The following is a 22061-nucleotide window of genomic DNA, read 5'->3' on the forward strand; positions in this document are numbered from 1 at the left end:
AACTTTTAGGATGTATTATAAGTAGGTGAATTGGGACACAGCACTTGTCTCTCACTGGCACCCATTGTCAGATCGTTCCAGGCGCTCCTGGTGGGGCTTGCCTTCAGCTTCCGCTCTCCTGGGGATTTCTCTGTTCCGGGTCCAGGATTTCGGCGTCTGGTTTGTCCGCTGCATCCCTGCTTTGCTGTTCTGCCTGCCTTCGCTACCTGCACCTGCTGTTTGCTGTGGTTCACCCACCTGTGCCTTTGTAGCCTTGTCTCTCAGATATCTTTTCTGCCTGAACTCTGAGTCTTGTTTATTGTTGACGTTCTGTCATCCCCTGTACAATAAACCTGTTTTTATTTCGCTATTGGATCCTCCTCTGTCTTCTTACAGCCCTGACAAAAGGTTCAAGAGCACAATAGTCCAGAAGGGGTATTTGCCCCTGCCCAAGAAACAAAATATCCTCTGCCAGATCCATCTTGTTGAACAGAACAAAAATGCAAACTAAAAGATCTCATAATGAGTGAGTTGTAAACATATGGCCAATTTTTTTTTCTGTTACATTTCTGCCATTTGTCTACTATAGTAACTTTTTTTTCTTTCTGCTCTTTTTTCAGTTCATATTTAATTTTATGGTTGAACTATTCCTTTAATTTATTCCTTTAATAATGTTCATGTAAACAATAGTTCCCATCTTAGTATAAAGAAATATTATTTTGCTATAAAATCATAATGATCAAGATCATAATGGTCAAGACAGGATAACTTTATCCTTTGAACTTTGCATTAAAACTTTGTATTGTACAGACGATAGTGAAGCTAATACAATCAGCAGTGGCAAGCAAGTTTCTGAAGTATTGAAATTAGCCTAATAAGCATCGTCACTTTCTTTGTCCCCAAGGTTGTTTTCCTGCACTGATACCATCAGCATGCTGGGCCAGACTCAAGACAGATTAATGTGTCATTGGACAGGAGTAGTCTTTTATCAGACGTCTACAATACCTGTCTGGACCAACACAAATATTGTCAATGAACACCCACACTGCACACAACAAATCTCAAATTCGCTTAGTCTTTCTCTTTTTCTTTCTTGGGCAGACTAGTTCTGTAGTGATTCTAAATGTAAGGCTATTTACACCGTATATCCTTGAGACATAATGTGCGTGCAAAAAACACTGCAGGAATAAAGTGACTCTGGCTGCTTAAGAACTATCTTGTGTAATGGAACTAAAGCATATGAGGAAAAATATCAGGATTTGCCATTTAGTCAGAATGAAAATCTGGTGCCTGGTGATGATCCTATTGTGAGATAATACATAACAGTACTATGTTTGTTTTCCATTGGACTGACTAGGTTTCCAGAATCATACTTTGATAGCAATTACTATTGAGATGAAGGATAAGGCTAACAGATTGAAGCTCTCTTCAGGTGCATTAGAAATCTTTGAGTCAGTGCAAAAACAATCTCACATAAAATATTCTTTGGTTGCTATATATGACTTTTTAGATTGTATTATTTAGATTATCGTTTTCAATTTTGCTACAAATTTCAGTTTTGTTTTAGTTAGTTTTACAAATGGTTTTGCTAGTTTTAATGTAGTTTTTATTTTGCAAATACATTTCTATTTAGTTTTTATTTATTTAGTTTTAGTTTTAGTAATATTATAGTTTAGCAGAGTTACCAGAATGAAGTGCAGAGACCAAATCAAGGTTTTTAATTTCAGCAAAGTTTAATTGCGGTCTCAAAACTCTGGCCAGTTGATAATACCTAGAATATCTAAATCAACTGCAGGCGGTCGATCATTTTCCTATTTAGCTCCTAAACTGTGGAATAGTCTTCCTAGCATTGTTCGGGAAGCAGACATACTTTGTCAGTTTAAATCTAGACTAAAAACACATCTCTTTACTATGGCATACACATTTTTAACTTTCATTATTCAATTCAATTGACTGATTGTTAGGCTGCATTAACCTGTCATCCTAGGTCAGCCGGAACCGGGAACACTTCCCATAACACCTGATGTACTCGTTACATCATAAAAAGAGTGGCATCTACGCTAATGTTGTCTCTCTGTTTATCCCGAGGTTTATCCCGGATCTGGGCCCTGTCCGGATCGGATGGTGGACCTGCCTGGACATGACCAGCTCATCCTGGAGTGTCTGCTGAGCCGTGTCAATTGGTGTCTCCTCTGAATTTGCCTCACTGGCACGACATGCTCAAAACCCGTCTTCGGCGCAATAATTCCGATCTTTCATGTATTCATACTCTTGTGTAATCGACGCCCCATCCCATCATTTATTTCCAAATAAATCTGTCTCTTCCATGATCCCCTGAAATTTTGAATATTCCAATCTAATATGATTTCTGACCTGTAAGGTTGCCAGAATAATAATCTTACACGGTGTGTTAATAGGCCAGAGGAGAACTGGCACCCCGACTGAGTCTGGTTTCTCCCAAGGTTTATTTTTCTCCATCACGCCCTGATGGAGTTTTGGTTCCTTGCCACTGTCGCCTTTGGCTTGGCTTGCTCAGTTGGGGACACTAAAATATGATTAAAGTTATTCAACTTATTATACAAATAAAATGTATGAATTAGTTCTTATTTAATTCTATAAACTTAAATACTGATCTGCCAACATTGTTGCTATATGATAAATTAAAATAAGCTGATAACATCACTGTTTTCTCCAGTACGACTGTACAGCCAAATCTAATTTTGTCGCAATATTATCCTGTTTGACACTGTGAAGCTGCTTTGACACAATCGTGATTGTAAAAGCGCTATATAAATAAAGTTGATTGATTGATTGATTGATTGATTGATTTAATGTTTGCACAGATTAGAGTTTAAGGGGGGGGGGGGTGAAATGCTGTTTCATGCATACAGAGCTTTTTACACTGTTAAAGACTTGGATTCCCATCCTAAACATAGACAAGTTTCAAAAACTAATGTTGGACGTTTGATGGAGTATTTCTGTGTCAAAAATACTCCTTCCGGTTTCTCACAAGTTTCGAAGAGTTTTTTTCGAGTATGGGTCGGCTTGATGTCGATAGAGCGGAAGGTCCTTGCATGGGCCGTACGGGCTCTTCTCCCGGTAGGGTGCGCGCGCGTGACTAGAGCAAGAGAGGAAATGCACGCCCCATCAACAATACTCTCAGCTGCAGATCCACTCGCCCGTGAACACTTATGCCGTTATAGACCGCACCGCGCTCCACTTTATTCCTATGGGTGACATTAAGCGACTTCAACCCTTTAGCACAGCATTCCGGGAAGGCAGCGCTGCATTTGAACTGATTTGAACACAGAAATGACGGGAAGCTTCACAACATTGTGGATCTCCACGGTCACTGCTGTTACAAGACTTCACCAAATCATACCAAAGAAGTGTGTTTTTGACAGAGCGGTCCCAGCGATAAAGGTTCGGTCCTGGTTTGGAAGCAGTCGGTGAGTAAAACTGCTTCAAATGTCTGTGCTATTGGCTATCGTTGTGTAAGTAAACATAAGTAAATGACACGATCGCGTGCTTCGTCATTCAAATGTGCTAACGGTTACTCCATTGTTGTTCTATATATAACGTTACACTAGTCTGACGTACAAAACCGTTTTGCTTGCTACTGCTAATGTTTAGTCGCATACAATAGTCCATAAACCGAATCATGTCCTCATAAACTACAAGTAAACACACAAAAATGTTGACAGGCCACTAAATACAGTACATATCACAGAGACGGACGTCCTGCTGTTGCTATTTCTCCACGCTTGAGGACGTCACCGCTTTGTGCGCACTGGTCATTCTTTACTCCGCCCACACGATACGCCTCCAGGCGCTTGTTTTTTTCCGGAAAGACTCGGTACAGCCTATATTTCTTTTATAAATATAATAAAACTAAAGACTTTTCAGAGATATGAAGGATGCAGTACTACTCTATAGGTACTCAAGATTGACATGAGATTGACTGAAACTGAGTGTTCCACCCCCCCCCCCTTAATCGGTAACAATTTACAATAAGGGTGCACTAATATGCATTAATTCATGCTTAACTAATGCACAGATAATCATGAGTTAATGTATTACTAATGGTGAACTAACCCATTTATTAATGATGACTGCATCAGCAACTAATGAAGATTCTACATGATTGATAGATTAAGTAATCATCAAATTGTTATTAGTTAAATGTCATAATGTATTAATTCCTTAATAACATATTATATTAACTAATAATATAAATTAACATGTTACTTACCGCAAGGGGTCAAATCCATGTATTTCAACTTCCAGTTGTCTGCTTTAATTAATCATTAGCTCATGATTTATAAAGGAATCATTATATTATGACTTTTCTTGTTGGGGCACATGACTATTAACTAAATGATTAAGTAATATGTAATTGAGGTTATGGGTTTTGAATTAATTTTGAATAAGTTAATAGTCATGTGCCCCAACAAGTAAAGTCATAACATAATGATACCTTTATAAAACATTAGCTAATGAGCAAAAACATAGGTTTTGGCCGTTCCAAATGACAGTGTTTCGTTTTTTGCCATGATTGTTATAATTTTTTGCACACAGTTGTAAGACAGTATATAGTCCCTGGGTCCCAATTCGTATACTATACATACTAAATACTATTAAAAAAAAAAAAAAAAAACTTTCTCCACTGCCGCAGCAGTGCTGTTTACTCTGCTTCCGCTGGAGCTCAGCCTCTCTGGCTAATTTCTCCACTGCCGCAGCAGTGCCGTTTCCTCTGCTCCTGCTGAAGCTCAGCCTCTCTGGGTAATTTCTCCACTGCTGCAGCAGTGCTGTTTCCTCTGCTCCTGCTGGAGCTCAGCCTCTCCGGCTAATTTCCCTACTACCGCAGCAGTGCTGTTCCCTCCCAGAACCATCCAATCCTACGCAACCACTTGGAAATGTTCAAAGCATTCCACTTTCTCTTATGCTGTGCATATTTTCCCTCCTTTTAATCACCTCACTTGATTCCTACCTTAATACTGTTAAGGGCCTCCAAGTTGGTTCTATCAAAGGCTACTTGAGCAGTGTACAATTTTAGTGTAAAAAAACTTATTTACCGCTCTCCCTCCCCAGATAATTCACAAACCTTCCTCCTGATCAGAAGGTTTCAGCGATCACAGCCCATCCACCCTGACAGCAGATAACCCATAACACTACATATACTCACAAATGCATGCATACCTTTCGTTACAGGCTATCAGCCCCTTTACACAGCCCATACACTCGATACGATGTCTATCTTAGATTTTTTTCGGCTTCCTTAGATGCTCAGTAATAATGATCACCTTCAAATTAGACCATAAAGTCCACCCCACCATCTCAGACCTATCAGTATTCGATGATGAAACCATATCATACTTAACAAAAAACAAAACACCCTATCTCTTCTCTTTTTTTTTCCATCTAGCGAGGCTCACCCATCCAATACAGCGATCTCCTGTCGAGTCTTGATCTCCTGTCGGATGCTGCAAGAGCTCTCCTGGACAGTGGCTATTGTTTCTTTCAGTGGCTATTGAGTGAGCGAGGCTCACTCATCCGGCGCCTTAAGCTTAATGTCCTGTCGGATGCTGTGAAACCCTCTAGGCCAGCACCCTTCCTTCTCACTGCATGAAAAGTGGGATTTTCGTCCCCGTAAACGGCCGGAAATCTCCCTGATTTTCGACAATTAACGTCAGTTTACAGCCTGTGAACGTCGCGTTCGTCTGTGCCACATATTGACGGAAACGAACCATGACGTATGTGGAGCTTGCGGAGGCATGCTGGCGCCGGCGCTAATTGCTCTAATTAGCATATGAATAGCAGCTCTGGGCAGCGCCTTGCCGGAATGGCTTGAATTTCCTCACTCAGTATTGGTTGAAACTACTACATTGAAACAAGAAATATCACTCGTGATTGGTTGGCAGATCTGTTACTATTGGTCAACCTGGGTAATAAATTAATAAATTTAAACCCCCAAATTATAATAATTTTACACACATATATAAAATTATGATTTGCATATTTTTTAATTGTATATATTCATATTCATGTGATATGCGATTATGTTTTATATTCATGTCATTGTTATCCTATGGACTACGCTATTATAATCATCAAGGACATTCATTTATTGAGGAAAGGAAAATATGCCAGGGACGTGCAGTTTATTCAAAGAAAGAGCTTTATTAGAACAAACACAAACACACAACCAAATGCAAAACGTGTGAGATCTGCCCACACAACAATAGGAAGCTCACGAGAAGCCCAAAATCCTACAGCACCATGAAGTCTCTGTTTTCCGCTTCAGAGCTGTAGGTAACTAGCGCCATTCTGTCTGTTTTAAGTCCATTTTTCAGACGTCTGTCGTGCGTTGCCCTGTTCTTTGGAATCGCCTCTAATCTCGATTGCAGCGTGGCACAGAGCTCGGCGAGCTCCTGGCTGGTCAAACAGTCCATCCAGACACCGCGCGAACGATGCCGTCTTCCTCATCAGGTCTATGGCAGCGCACTTCCAAAGGCCCACCTCATCCTCAGCTCTCTTTCTTGCTTCTAGCAGCTGTAAAAACAAACAATAAAGACAATCAGTATTGTGCGATGTACTGCGTAAAATGCACCTGAAAAATAGTCACACTGACCAAAAACGGATCTAATCTAATAAATCTTACCCTCTTTCTTCTCAATCGACTCCGAGCTGAACTCTTCACAGCTTCTGCTTGCGACGCAAGAACTGGATGTTTGTAGCTCCTGCGTACTGTCTCTCTGTCTTACATGCAGCTGGAAAACAATTAAATGAGTGTTATGACGAAGTTGTGAAGACGGCGTACTGCTTCCTGTATAATGACCAGAGAAAGAAAACACTTTTATAAAGCAACTTACATTTGTTCTTTTACAAGGCTAATTTCAGCTTGTGCTACTTAAAAAGCTTTGCTTTAGGTTACTTTAGCTTAGATAACAGTCTTACCGCAATCTTAGGACTGGTCTTCTCTTAGGCACTCGTCTTCTCTTCTTAAAGTTAGTATCTTCCACACAGTTTTTCGACTCCAAAGCAAGCAACCTATCATCTATGGACAGCAACCTGGAGATTACTAAAGTTAACTGCTCGTTAAAATCGGCAGCAAACTGAGCAAGCTGACGAGATCGCCCACTGATTGCATTCAGCTGCTTCGTCCCGCCGGTGTTACGGATCAACTGGGGATCATGTTATCTGGGGACGGGCGCGTGCACGCAGCTAGTTTTACCTGGATTTACAGCAGATGTTAGACGAGGACAGATTCGTCACAGCGGATTTTCCACTGAACAGATTTAAAACGCTTTCCACATTATTGGTAAATGTTTGCATAATATCAGGCTCTGTGTTTTCCTCTGTCGCTGCTTTGCTGTATGTTTCAAACGCAGTTTAAGGGAATTTTTAATGTGGTTTCATTTCACAACACAGACCACACCCACATTTTGTTACATTCTTTTCGATGAAAGTCGTATCCAATGACAATTACATTCAATAAATTGCATTGTGTCGTATTAGTATCGGAATTTTTATTTTATTTTTAATAACTATTGTTTTTGTAATTTGCTTAGGGTATTTTTTAAATTATATATATATCCTAACTAAAATAACTCATAGCCTGTCATATTACCTTTCTCATATTAGCCTATTATATTCTATTATAATCTATTATATTGCCCACCCCTTGCCCACCTGCACATCCCAGCTGATATACAAGATTTGGGGGGTCATTCTGCATTTGAAAGTTTGAAAGGGTTTTAAATCTTCTAAATAAAGTAAAATGATTCAAAATCAAGTAATTTATATATGCCAAAGTCCTACCTTTAAACATATACAATGTAATTTCAAACAGCAAAATTGTGGCCAGTGAAAATGCTGAGTGGCCAGTAACTTTGGAAAACCACTAGCCACGGTGGCCGGTGAGCAAAAAAGTTAATGTCAACCCCTGTATGTATATATGTATATATGTATATATATATATATATATATATATATATATATATATATATATATATATATATATATATATATATATATATATACATACACACACACACACACATATATATATATATATATATATATATATATATATATATATATATATATATATATATATATATATATATATACACACACACATATACATATATATATATATATATATATATATATATATATATATATATATATATATATATATATATATATATATATATATATGTAGTGCCGTTAAAATTAATTTGCGTTAACACTTTAATTTTGACAGGCAATGATATATGATATATAAAGTTTGCTGATGTATGACGCCGCTTATTAGCAGGAGACCGCAATGATTGGTAAAAGTTGCGGTGATTGGTCAAAATTGCGAGTCGCACTGAATTCACGGGGACTGATTGCAAATGACACACAATAAATAATCTAGAATACTTTCATCAAATATATAAATTCAAGCTTAAGTTTAAGATTTTACAATTAGGCTATACTGAGCCTGATCTATCTAAGAGATTTTCTTAGAAGGAAGTTAATACCTTTTAAATGTCACATGGGTTAAAACTCCTGCTACCCTGATTTGCATTTGTATAGCTCACAGCATGTTCATTTACATGTTAAAGCCTCCCCTGGAGTTAAGGGAAGGGGGGTCTTGGGGGGGACAACTGCCAAGCAAGGCCCACGTCAATTTCTGACAATTCACGGCAGTTTTCGGTGACGCCTGCAAACTGCCGTGTACAGACGTAAACCTGATCTTCCACGACAATCTACAGTGCCGCTTACTGACGAAAATCCCACTTTTCATGCAGTGTCTCTTTCTCTGACCGGTGAAGGATTCCCTTTCCGATGCCTTGAGAATTGTTCTCCCATCAGATGCCGCAAGGGCCCTCTAGGTTGCTATCAATCTTTTTCTTTTTCCATCCAGCGAGGCTCGCTCGTCTGATACAGTGAGTCTTGATCTCCTTTCGGACACCACAGAGCTCTCCAGATCTATGCCTATCCCTTCTCTTTTCGCCGTCCAGCGAGGCTTACCCGATACTGTGAGTATTGATCTCCTTTCGGATATTGCAAGACCTCTCCTGGACGATCATTTATGCTTTACCTTCCACCCATCTGCCAGCGAAGCTTACCCATCAGATACAGCGAGTATTGACCTCCAATCAGATGTCGGCCGGGTGTTCCACATCTCCTCCACCATACCGTTGGCCGATAGGACCCACTCACCCAACTCCTCTCTTCCTGGCAGAGGCTGGGTGGGCCCCCTCGGTCAGTCCTGTTCTAAACCATCCTGCTTTTCAGTTATCGGCTGGTAGTTTTTCCATCTGATACAGTGAGCATTGGCCTCCCATCGGATGTTGAAAGAGCCCTCCCGGCCAGGTGTTCTAAACTAAGGCTGCTTCCAATTTTTCAGCCAGTAGGGCTCATCCGCCGGATGCCGTGAGCTGCTCCCATCAAAGGCAACACGGAATTTATTGTTTTGCACGTTTCTGGGATGGGTAGGTTTAGGGATAGGGATTGGGTTACGGGATATACAATATCATTTCCCTGATATAAAATCAATGGAGGTCCATGCAATGTGTGTGTGTCACTGCATGAAAAGTGGGATTTTCGTCCCCGTAAACGGCCGGAAATCTCCCTGATTTTCGACAATTAACGTCAGTTTACAGCCTGTGAACGTCGCGTTCGTCTGTGCCACATATTGACGGAAACGAACCATGACGTATGTGGAGCTTGCGGAGGCATGCTGGCGCCGGCGCTAATGGCTCTAATTAGTATATGAATAGCAGCTCTGGGCGGCGCCTTGCCGGAATGGCTTGAATTTCCTCACTCAGTATTGTTTGAAACTACTACATTGAAACAAGAAATATCACTCGTGATTGGTTGGCAGATCTGTTACTATTGGTCAACCTGGGTAATAAATTAATAAATTTAAACCCCCAAATTATAATAATTTTACACATATATATATATACAATTATGATTTGCATATTATTTTTTAATTGTATATATTCATATGATATGCTATTATGTTTTATATTCATGTCATTGTTATCCTATGGATTACGCTATTATAACCATCAAGGACATTCATTTATTGAGGAAAGGAAAATATGCCAGGGACATGCAGTTTATTCAAAGAAAGAGCTTTATTAGAACAAACACAAACACACAACCAAATGCAAAACGTTTGAGATCTGCCTACACAACAATAGGAAGCTCACGAGAAGCCCAAAATCCTACAGCACCATGAAGTCTCTGTTTTCCGCTTCAGAGCTGTAGGTAACTAGCGCCATTCTGTCTGTTTTAAGTCCATTTTTCAGACGTCTGTCGTGCGTTGCCCTGTACTTTGGAATTGCCTCTAATCTCGATTGCAGCGTGGCACAGAGCTCGGCGAGCTCCTGGCTAGTCAAACAGTCCATCCAAACACCGCGCGAACGATGCCGTCTTCCTCATCAGACATCAGGTCTATGGTAGCGCACTTCCAAAGGCCCACCTCATCCTCAGCTAACACACGCTTTCTTGCTTGTAGCAGCTGTAAAAACAAACAATAAAGACAATCAGTATTGCGCGATGTACTGCGTAAAATGCACCTGAAAAATAGTCACACTGACCAAAAACGGATCTAATCTAATAAATCTTACCCTCTTTCTTCTCAATCGACTCCGAGCTGAACTCTTCACAGCTTCTGCGTGCGATGCAAGAACTGGATGTTTGTACCTCCTGCGTACTGTCTCTGTCTTACATGCAGCTGGAAAACAATTAAATGAGTGTTATGACGAAGTTGTGAAGACGGCATACTGCTTCCTGTAAAATGACCAGAAAAAGAAAACACTTTTATAAAGCAACTTACATTTGTTCTTTTACAAGGCTAATTTCAGCTTGTGCTACTTAAAAAGCTTTGCTTTAGGTTACTTTAGCTTAGATAACAGTCTTACCGCAATCTTAGGACTGGTCTTCTCTTAGGCACTCGTCTTCTCTTCTTAAAGTTAGTATCTTCCACAGAGTTTTTCGACTCCAAAGCAAGCAACCTATCATCTATGGACAGCAACCTGGAGATTACTAAAGTGAACTGCTCGTTAAAATCGGCAGCAAACTGAGCAAGCTGACGAGATAGCCCAATGATTGCATTTAGCTGTTTCTTCCCGCCGGTGTTACGGATCAACTGGGGATCATGTTATCTGGGGACGGGCGCGTGCACGCAGCTAGTTTTACCTGGATTTACAGCAGATGTTAGACGAGGACAGATTCGTCACAGCGGATTTTCCACTGAACAGATTTAAAACGCTTTCCACATTATTGGTAAATGTTTGCATAATATCAGGCTCTGTGTTTTCCTCTGTCGCTGCTTTGCTGTATGTTTCAAACGCAGTTTAAGGGAATTTTTAATGTGGTTTCATTTCACAACACAGACCACGCCCACATTTTGTTACATTCTTTTCGATGAAAGTCGTATCCAATGACAATTACATTCAATAAATTACATTGTGTCGTATTAGTATCGGAATTTTTATTTTATTTTTAATAACTATTGTTTTTGTAATTTGCTTAGGGTATTTTTTAAATTATATTTTTTATATTATATATATATATATATATATATATATATATATATATATATATATATATATATATATATATATATATATATATATATATATATCCTAACTAAAATAACTCATAGCCTGTCATATTACCTTTCTCATATTAGCCTATTATATTCTATTATAATCTATTATATTGCCCACCCCTTGCCCACCTGCACATCCCAGCTGATATACAAGATTTGGGGGGACATTCTGCATTTGAAAGTTTGAAAGGGTTTTAAATCTTCTAAATAAAGTAAAATGATTCAAAATCAAGTAATTTATATATGCCAAAGTCAACTTTAAACATATACAATGTAATTTCCAAACATCAAAATTGTGGCCAGTGAAAATGCTGAGTGGCAAGTAACTTTGGAAAACCACTAGCCACGGTGGCCGGTGAGCAAAAAAGTTAATGTCAACCCCTGTATATATATATATATATATGTATATATGTATATATATATATATATATATATATATATATATATATATATATATATATATATATATATATACATATATACATATATATATATATATATACACACACACACACACACACACACACACACACATATATATATACATATATATATATGTAGTGCCATTAAAATTAATTTGCGTTAACACGTTAATTTTGACAGGCAATGATATATGATATATAAAGTTTGCTGATGTATGACGCCGCTTATTAGCAGGAGACCGCAATGATTGGTAAAAGTTGCGGTGATTGGTCAAAATTGCGAGTCGCACTGAATTCACGGGGACTGATTGGAAATGACACACAATAAATAATCTAGAATACTTTCATCAAATATATAAATTCAAGCTTAAGTTTAAGATTTTACAATTAGGCTATACTGAGCCTGATCTATCTAAGAGATTTTTTTAGAAGGAAGTTAATACCTTTTAGAAAAATGTCACATGGGTTAAAACTCCTGCTACCCTGATTTGCATTTGTATAGCTCACAGCATGTTCATTTACATGTTAAAGCCTCCCCTGGAGTTAAGGGAAGGGGGGTCTTGGGGGGGACAACTGCCAAGCAAGGCCCACGTCAATTTCTGACAATTCACGGCAGTTTTCGGTGTCGCCTGCAAACTGCCGTGTACAGTCGTAAACCTGATCTTCCACGACAATCTACAGTGCCGCTTACTGACGAAAATCCCACTTTTCATGCAGTGTGTGTGTGTGTGTGTGTGTGTGTGTGTGTGTGTGTGTGTGTGTGTGTGTGTGTGTGTGTGTGTGTGTGTGTGTGTGTGTGTGTGAGAGAGAGAGAGTGTGTGTGTCTCCTGGTATTCCCTACTTTGTGGGGAAATGTCTCCACACGGATAATAATATTACTAGTAGTTAATAAGTATGATAACACCTTTGAGCCTGTCAATATTTTGCAAACATGAAATCTCAAAGAGAGGCTAGTAGCTACTTGCTACTATAGTTGCTGACTTCTGCACCTGCGTTTCTTTTCGCGTATGAAACAGCATTCTAAAACAGTGAGTTTAAGTTAAAAAAGTGCAATGTTCGTCTCATTACCTTGTGTCATTTCCCATTTCACTGCCACGAACGCATTGATTCTTTGTGAACTGCCGTTTAGGACTAAACGCATCGATTCTAATCAGAAGGCTCTATTAACTCATCGGAGTCGTGTGGAGCACGTTATTTGACGGACAGCTGCATTTTTTATGGACTTCAAACACAACTACAACAACTGCTTAACGTTAGCCTGGACTTTTTAAATATAACTCCAGTTGTATTTGTCTGAAAGAAGAATGTCATATACACCTATGATAAATTGAGGGTGAGTAAATCATAGGCTTGGTTTCATTTTTGGGTGAACTAACCCTTTCAGCATTCATTTTCAACATTTAGCAAGGGCATGGCAAATCTTCAGCAATAGATAAAGGCTTAAAGCAGGTTGGACCTGTTTTTCTTCGTGGAAGCTTTGCGTAAGAGCTAATAAAATATTTAATCTCAAGACAATATTTTGTGTCTAAAAATTATTTATTTGAGACTAGTAGCCGTGTAATATGCGGGATAATGTAAACCCAGCCGGTTGTTATCGCAGAATAAACCCCGACAGAGTGATCAGGACCCCGTCGCGAAGCGGAGGATACATTATCCCTTACATATATAATGTTAACCTTACTTCATAGGAAGCATAGAACAATTTTTCTTGAGTTGTAACTGTGGAATAAGTCATGATCTGCTTACATCAGGAATGTCTGATCATCCCAGCATGTGGCCTCCAGCTGCCTTTAGGGGAAATAATGGATAGTGTTTTGATCAGATCCTGAAAACTCTACTTTGACACTTAACCTGGAAGCACAACAGATCAATGGGCCTCCTGACAGTGCTTCTTAAAGAACATAGACCCAATTTTCACCCTGAATTTTCCGTTTTTTTTCCAGCACTGTGCTGTTCCAGTAATACCAAAGGGTTTGTTCCCTGTCAGGTGAATGAGAGTATTATACATCAAATTAAAGCTCTCATAGGGATATCATCCAGGACAAAAAGAAACGACTGAAATTATTGTCCAAACTATAATATGTCCATAAAATAGCCACAAGACGAAAAAGTAAAACATTGTTGCAAAATTATGTAAGTGCACTTTGAATGCATCAAACAATTTAGCACACCCAACAACTGTCTTAAGATACATGATTAAATAATGAACAATCAACAAAGTGCATGACTGATATGCATATAGCTTTACAATCAAACAGGATTAATAAAGTAAATTGTGTCTTTCTATAGGGTTTTTAAAGGGAAAATCTTCTGAAAAATGTCATTTTCTTTTCAAGAAAATATATTGTACTTAGTTCCTTTGTCTTTTTGTTCATTTCTTAGCAAAAACTGATACTGAAACTGAACAGCAAATTAGCATATTCAAATGATTTCTGAATTTGACACTTAAGACTGGAGTAATGATGCTGAAAATTCAGGTTTGTTATCACAGGAATAAATGACAATTTAAAATGTATTTAAATTAGTGAACAATTCTTTTATATAACATATTTCACAATATTATTTTTTTTACTGTATTTGTTGAAATAATTGCAGCCTTGGTGAGCATAAAACTTATATTTAAAAAAACATAAAATAATTGTAATGTTCCCAAACTTTTTGGAAAATATATGCATCAGCAGTATCTGCATCAACTTTGTTGGATAATAACCCTGGATAAATGTATGAGCACTTCTTGGAGCCCTACCATGAGACCATATTTCCTTGCAAATAATCCAAATGCCAGGAATGTTGTTTGTAGAAAATGTTTTTTTCAACAGTGTGAACATCTCAGTTGAGCTTTGTTTATTCAGTCACAATCAGTCACAATTTCAGTGCAGGCTTTGCAAACAGACTTTTACGATATGGACAACAGTATTGCCACAACATGCAAGGCTAACACTTTAGTATGGGGAACACATATTCACTATTAACTATGACTTATGCCTCTATCTACTTCTAATTTACTGCTTATTAGTAGTAAGGTAGTTTTTGTAGAATTTAAATATAGGTATTGGGTAGGATTAAGAGATGAAGAATAAGGTCATTAAGAATAAGCCATTAATATGTCCTCTATAATTACTAATAAACAATCAGTATCCTAGTAATATGCATGCTAATAAGCAACTAGCTAATAGTTAATAATGAAACCTTAAAATAAAGTGTTACTATTATTTTTAATCTAGTGATACACTGATTGATATTTTCTCCTTGTCATCTCATTAACATGCCAGTGGACAGGGCCAAAGTTGCAATGATGAGAGGCATTGATTCTCTGCTGCAGATAAAGACTTTCACCTGTTTATGACATGAATATTCCACAACATTTTCAATTCTGAAACTTACAGGATATTCTTATAATATGGTGACCTCTTATATGCCAAAAGCTCAAGGTCAAAATCCCAATTCATGACCCATTTAATATAGTATCTGAGAAACATGTACCATATCTTTATGTTAATATTTTTTTGTTTCATTAAAATTGAAACAAATTGAAACTCCTTTTTTGATATGTTCATACACTTAGTATGTGTATGAAGGTATACGTCAAAGCAAAGCAAAAGTTATTCAAAAACATATTTACACACAGCTGACCATAAACCCCACCTTTCAGACAGTTTTATTTTATTTTTTTAGCTCAACTCTCAATAGAACATCCAGAATATCAGAATATAGTGGAATATTATAGGCATCAAAGAAAAGCTGCTTTCTAAAACCAATCAGATGAAGGTGTCTCAGGAGACAGGATGTGATTCAAATGTGCCTTGTTGCCTTCCTGCTTCCATATGCTGCGAGGGGAGGCTGAACTTTTCAGCTTCCGGACGCAGCCTTATGTTAAATGGGTCATGAACAGAGAATTTTCCTTGAGCTTTTGACATATAATAGGTCATCATACTATAAAAATATCCTGTAAGTTTCAGAACTGAAAACTTCATTGCTAGTCCAAAAACAGCTTTTATGGATTCTGTAATGGACTGCTCCAAGGCTTGAATGATTGAGGATCCAAATGGAGTTTAGTGGGGGAATCCAAAAACATTCACAAAAGCCAGGCAAAAGATTGAAACACAGATGAGCCGTCCAAACAAAGAGAATATGCAAGTGAAGGCAAAACAGGGAAATACAGAGAACAAAGAAATAACAATAATAAAGGAAACAAGCAACAATACTCAGAAATGCAGTGATACAGGCTACAATACATCACAAGGAATGAATGAGTAGGCAAGGTTTATATAAGCAGGGTTAACAAGGCTAATCAGTAACAGTTCAATGCAAACAGGCTGAGCAGGTGGCATACACACATTCACACAAGTTACAGAAATAAAATAAAACAAGTGAGGAAAGAATGAGTTTTAAGAATGAAATTATGAAATCCCAAGTTTCTAGCAACATATGCACTTTGTAAAACCTGACCTGAATGAAACATCAATCATTAATTTAACCCTTCTATCGTTTCTGAGGCTGGGTTATTAAATTTTATATCATTGCACTAGTTAAGGTAGAATCTGGAGGCTACATGTGGTTCACTTTCATCATCTCGTTTCGAGATCCACCTATGGGAAGGGCATCCATACCTGACCTCTGCAGAAGCATCCAATTGCACCAAGTCTGACAAGACAGGCAGGAGCGCGCAACCAATGCCCAGTAAGGCCCCACCCCTTACCTGCGGGCATATATAGGCTACATACACTTCCTGCAATCTCTGCACTGACACAGTTCGGTTAGATTTGCGCTGCTCACTTATTGTCTGCAGGAGGAAATATCGCCAGATCAGCCTTCAGCAGGCGTGACAGTTCGATTCTGACCATTTTCTGTTTCTGCATTAGGAGCCGCTCGCACTCTCTTCCGTCTTCCTTTTCCATGGCTGCCGCCACGGACCTTACTGAGTTTTCCGCAGGTATGTGGCTCTCTCACTCTGCTTCTTCTGTCTCTAGCCTATTACGGGCCTGCCCGGCCACGTGTGGGTCTCTAATTGGCACTAAGGATTTTCACCCTTTCTGTGTGGTCTGCTTGGGCCTCAAGCATGCAGAAGAGGCAATAGAGAACCCGGAGAACTGCAGTTACAGCCTGGTACTGCCTAAGAAACTCCTGCGATGCCGCCTTAAAGTTGCCACTACTCAGTGTGGCGAGCTCGACTTGTCACACTCGGATATGGAACATGTTGACGACAGCGCGCTACCGGGGACCTCCTGGGGGCACGACGGCTCTTGTTTTGGATGACCAGCCCAACCCTGAATTCCCCGAAGAGGACATGTTCATGGGTAACCTCCCGTTTGCCGACGATCAGGGCGGATCCGGTGATAATGACGACGCGGGCCTTCTTGAAATTTCGGAGGACGAGGAGTCCATCCCGCCCTCTGTTATTCCCCAGGCTAGCGCCCCCACGGCCTTGCCTCAATCCATCCTCTTGGATGTATGTGAGCGAGCGGCCGCTCGTCTCAACATTAAATTGCCGGCTCCACAGAGCACCACCGACCGGGAGAGGGATATTTATGACTGTAAAGGGCTGGGAGCCCCAGATAGCGAAAAGAAACGGATCACAGGCGCCCCGGCAGAGCCCGGCTGGGCCCTCTTTGGCCCTGAAGTTGCTATGATGCAACAACGATGCAACGACAAGAAGAAGGAGTACGAGGCCTTCATATTGTGTTTTCCCAGGAAGACGGTCCCACGCCAGGTGCCCTCTGTGCGTTTGCCTAACCCCCCAGTCCCGGGACGTAATTTTAATCAGGTCAAGGAACAGCCTTAAAAATAAGCTTTCTGGGCCCTCTTCCTGCCCCAGAACCCCTGTCCAAAGGACGGAAGGTTCCTGCTGTAGGGTGCCCCCCATTATGCGATTGGCCGTCATAGCCGATTCGAGGGAAAAGGTGTTGCAGGATTCCTCCTGTGTTCTCACACACATCCCATCTATGGACTTCAGGGTGAATGTGAACAAGAGCAACTTTACACCCAGCCAGAGGGTGATCTTCCAGGGCATGGAGCTGAACTCAGTCTCCATGCGAGCGCATCTCTCTCAAGAGCACGTTCTCTCTCTGACGAACTGTCTGTCACAGTTCAGAGAGTGGGCAAGGATGTCTCAGGATACAGGGTCTTATGGCTTTAGCTATCCAGTTTTTGACACTAGGACCCCTGAGGATGAAATGGGTTTTGTCACTACATTTCAGCCCGTTACAGGATCATTGCCGCTCTGTAACAGTGACGTGCACCTGCGCTGCAGCTCTGCGCCACTGGAAGAGCACAGACCTTTACACACAGGGTACCCCTCTGCGGACTGTCATGTTGTGGAAAGTCTTGACGACGGACGCGTCCCTAACAGGCTGGGGTGCCACCCAGGAAGGCAGAACTGTGAACGGTTTGCGGCCGAGCAAACTACGTTCAGAGCACATCAATTATTTAGAGCTTTTAACCAATTGGAAGGCTTTGAATCATTTTCTGCCTCATCTTCAGGGACATCATGTGCTCATATGCTGCGACAATACCATGGCAGTGGGTTATATCGATCGTCAAGGTGGCGCATGCTCGGCGAATCTTCATGCCCTAGCTTACAAGCTTTTGGTATGGAGCGAGTTTTCCTGTTGTTACGCATGACTCATGTTCCAGGGATTCTGAACCGAGGCGCGGATCTTCTTTCGAGGGGGAACCCGCTCTTTGGAGATTGGTGCCTCCACCCTCAGATAGTAGACATGATATGGAAACAGACATTATCCTATGTTCTTCTCGCTAAAGGACTTGGTCGCGCCCCTCGAGGTGGACCCACTGGCCCACCCGTGGCCCAGAGTGCTGCTGTAAGCCTTTCCTCCACTGTGCCTGATAATTCCCACACTGACCAGGGCGAGAGAGGGGGGCTCATCCTGATAGCAAACAGGTGGCCCAAAGCGCCATGGCTGGCAGAGATAATCCCTCAAGCCCAGCCGTGGTGCCTCCCCCTCCGCACAGACCTATTGTCTTAAGCGAACGGGGAGTTTTATCACCCACACCCGGACAGGGTAGCTCTCTGGGCTTGGCCCGTGAGAGAATGAATCTAAGTGCATCAGGGTTTCGCCCGCGCATGGTGGCTACTATACAGAATGCCAGGGCCGTTCCTACATGGCCCTTATATGGCTGTAAGTGGCAGATGCATAGACAGTAAAAGAAATGGACACAGCGACCCCATTGACGTCAACGGCGAAATAATGAAGTCAACCTAGGGGCACTCACTTCCTGATGGCTGAGCGAACTGCGCAGGCTCTGCCTGAGCTTGACGACGTAGATGTGACGTGAGCCTCCTGTCTGACAGCTGTAGGTCTTCTAGTACTTGTGGAAAGTGAAAGCTGAATCAAGTTGTTTAAATATTTTCTCCCGTTGCTTTTGGCTCACTATGGGCTTCTCCCCATTCTTCCCCCTTGACTTTATCAGACTTTATGTCTCCACGTCCCCCCGACTGTCTCATAGACAGTAAAAGATTGCCTGCGAGCGTCTTTTCAGGTCTATACGTCTTGGTGTTAGTGAGGCCAGCAGGGGGCGCTCACCCTGAGGTCTGTGTGGGTCCTAACACCCCAGTATAGTGATGGGGACACTATACTGACAAAGAGCACCGTCTTTCGGATGAGACGTTAAACCGAGGTCCTGACTCTCTGTGGTCATTAAAAATCCCAGGATGTCCTTCGATAAATAGTAGGGGTGTAACCCCGGCATCCTGGCCAAATTTGCCCATTGGCCCCTCTCCATCATGGCCTCCTAATAATCCCCATATCCTGATTGGCTTAATCACTCTGTGTCCTCTCCACCAATCAGCTGGTGTGTGGTGAGCGTTCTGGCGCAATATGGCTGCCGTCGCATCATCCAGGTGGGTGCTGCACATTGGTGGTGGTTGAGGAGATTCCCCCTTCAATGTAAAGAGCTTTGAGTGCCTTGAAAAGCGCTATATAAATCAAACACATTATTATTATTATTATTATTATTATACGGTAATTTCTCAACTGTGCGACAGAGTCGCGTTGGTTATGACGCAATCGTTAGACTATTTTTACAAAAACAGCTTCTGCGGGGCGATAGTGTAAGATACAAGGTAACGGAGCCTTTTATGCATTGTCGTGTTTCTTTAGAAATAAACAATGGACAAATGGAGTCTTTAAACGTCTCAGATGTAAAGTTATTCACTGTCAAAGTGACTCAAAAATGAATGGGAGTCAATGGGATGCTAACAGCAGGTGATGGCTTGGTTAGCAATGGCAGCCCCTAGGGGTGGAACGCTTTCCGAGCGCTAGATTACCCCCTTGGGCAGATGTTCGTGAGTGGTGTGATGGGCAGGATCTCACTTCATATCAGTGCTCATTCGCTGATATCTTGTGTTTCTTCCAAGACCTTATGGATAAGGGCAGGTCTTCTACCACTATTAAGGTCTATCTGGCAGCTGTCCCTGCTGTCATGTGGGTTTTGAGGACTCAACGATTGGGCAGCATTCTCTAATCTGCAGATTTATGAAGTTGCTCGATGCCAGTCATTAGGAGAACAATCCCTAAATGGGATCTCTCAATGGTGCTGGAAGGTCTGTCTCAATTCGATTTTGAGCCTCTGGGGAATATTCCCCTTAAATTGCTGTCCTTCAAAACAGCCTTGCTCTTGGCCTTGCCGTCAGCCAAACGTGTCAGTGAGTTACATGCACTCTTGGTCCACCCCTCGTGCATCAATTTCTCTCTAGGTGGAGATAAGGTTTTCCTCAAGCCTAATCCAGCCTTCATGCCAAAATGTTTCCCTGCGTTCACATCGGAGTTGTTGGAGCTATCCGCTTTTCACCCTCCGCCCTTTTCCTCCACGGAGGATCAGAGGCTAAATGCCATGTGGCCAGTCCGTGCGCTACAAACGTATGTGTCTAGGACCAGCGCGTTCCGAAAGAGTGACCAACTCTTTGTTTCATGGGCTCCTCCCCGCTATAATCTTGGCATATGAGTCAAAGGGAATGCAACCCTCAGGGAACATCAGAGCTCATTCCATGAGGGGCTTGGGCTCTGTTCAGGGAAGTATCACTGTTCTACTGTCAGTTGGGCTTCTCCCTATAATTTTGTGCGTTACTACAGGCTGGATGTCACCAGAACCTCAGTAGCACATTTGGTCTTGGGGGTGGGGTCTTCCTAACCCTGCCTTCTTTATGTGTGCCACACATAGCCTATGTTTCATGTCCATCTTCACGCCGCAGTTTCGCGGTTGCGTCGGTGTGGCGAGTTCATGATTATGAGATGTGTCGTGCACCACCCCTTCGGGGTGACCGTCTTTTTCTAGCTAACAGGATCTCACTGTGAGTGTATTCGGCAATCAGGGAGCTGTCCATGTCTCTCCCATAGGTGGATCTCGAAACGAGATGATGAAAGAGAACAATAGGTTACTGTCATAACCCCGGTTCTCTGAAACATCGAGTGGAGATATCCACCAGCTTTGCCCCGCTTGCCGCACGAGAAGTGAATATACTTACTGATGTACAGTTGCGTATGCAGCCTATATATGCCCACAGGTAAGGGCTGGGGCCTTACTGGGCATTGGCTGCGTGCTCCTGCCTGTCTTGTCAGACTTGGTGCAATTGGATGCTTCTGCAGAGGTCAGGTACAGATGCCCTTCCCATAGATGGATCTCTCCACTCGATGTTTCAGAGAACCGGGGTTACGACAGCAAACTATTGTTATTCCTTGCATTTCTTTGGGCATTCCCTTTGTCATGTCCTTTTCCCAAAATTGAAGTTTCCTGGATTTGTTGGTTGGTTGCAAGGTTATTTTCGTAAACGAAAACTGAAACGAAGCCTAAAACTATTGGTCAAAAAACATTTTCGTAAACTGAAATAAAATTTAAAAATCTGAATAAATAAAAAACTTAAACTAAACGAAACTAACTACTCTTACTAAAAAACTAACTGAAATAAAATGATAATTAGCAAAAATAAATATTCGTTTTCGTTGTTAATAAGCTCTCTTTAATGTGGTGGAAAATCTGACTGCGGCGGTTGAGGGTGTCTGTTGCGCTACTGCGCGTCAAGTGAG

The 22061-nt window shown here is 41.1% G+C and overlaps 2 long non-coding RNA genes across 3 annotated transcripts in view; one reads left to right on the forward strand and one right to left on the reverse strand.

Annotated features, from left to right (window-relative positions):
* LOC137041886 (uncharacterized) overlaps positions 1-22061 on the forward strand; it is a 141033-nt gene that overhangs the window by 62701 nt on the left and 56271 nt on the right. The window lies entirely within an intron of this gene.
* LOC137041884 (uncharacterized) lies at positions 6109-7652 on the reverse strand. Of its 2 annotated transcripts, none has more exons than XR_010898168.1 (3): positions 6937-7652; positions 6641-6749; positions 6109-6531 (listed from the first exon to the last, which is right to left on the reverse strand). It is a non-coding gene; the product is annotated as an uncharacterized lncRNA (long non-coding RNA). The 2 variants fall into 2 exon arrangements; XR_010898169.1 differs by having other exon boundaries at positions 6641-6805.

The sequence above is a fragment of the Pseudorasbora parva genome, chromosome 15 (assembly GCF_024679245.1).
Source record: "Pseudorasbora parva isolate DD20220531a chromosome 15, ASM2467924v1, whole genome shotgun sequence".
In the NCBI taxonomy this organism is placed as follows: Eukaryota; Metazoa; Chordata; class Actinopteri; order Cypriniformes; family Gobionidae; genus Pseudorasbora; species Pseudorasbora parva.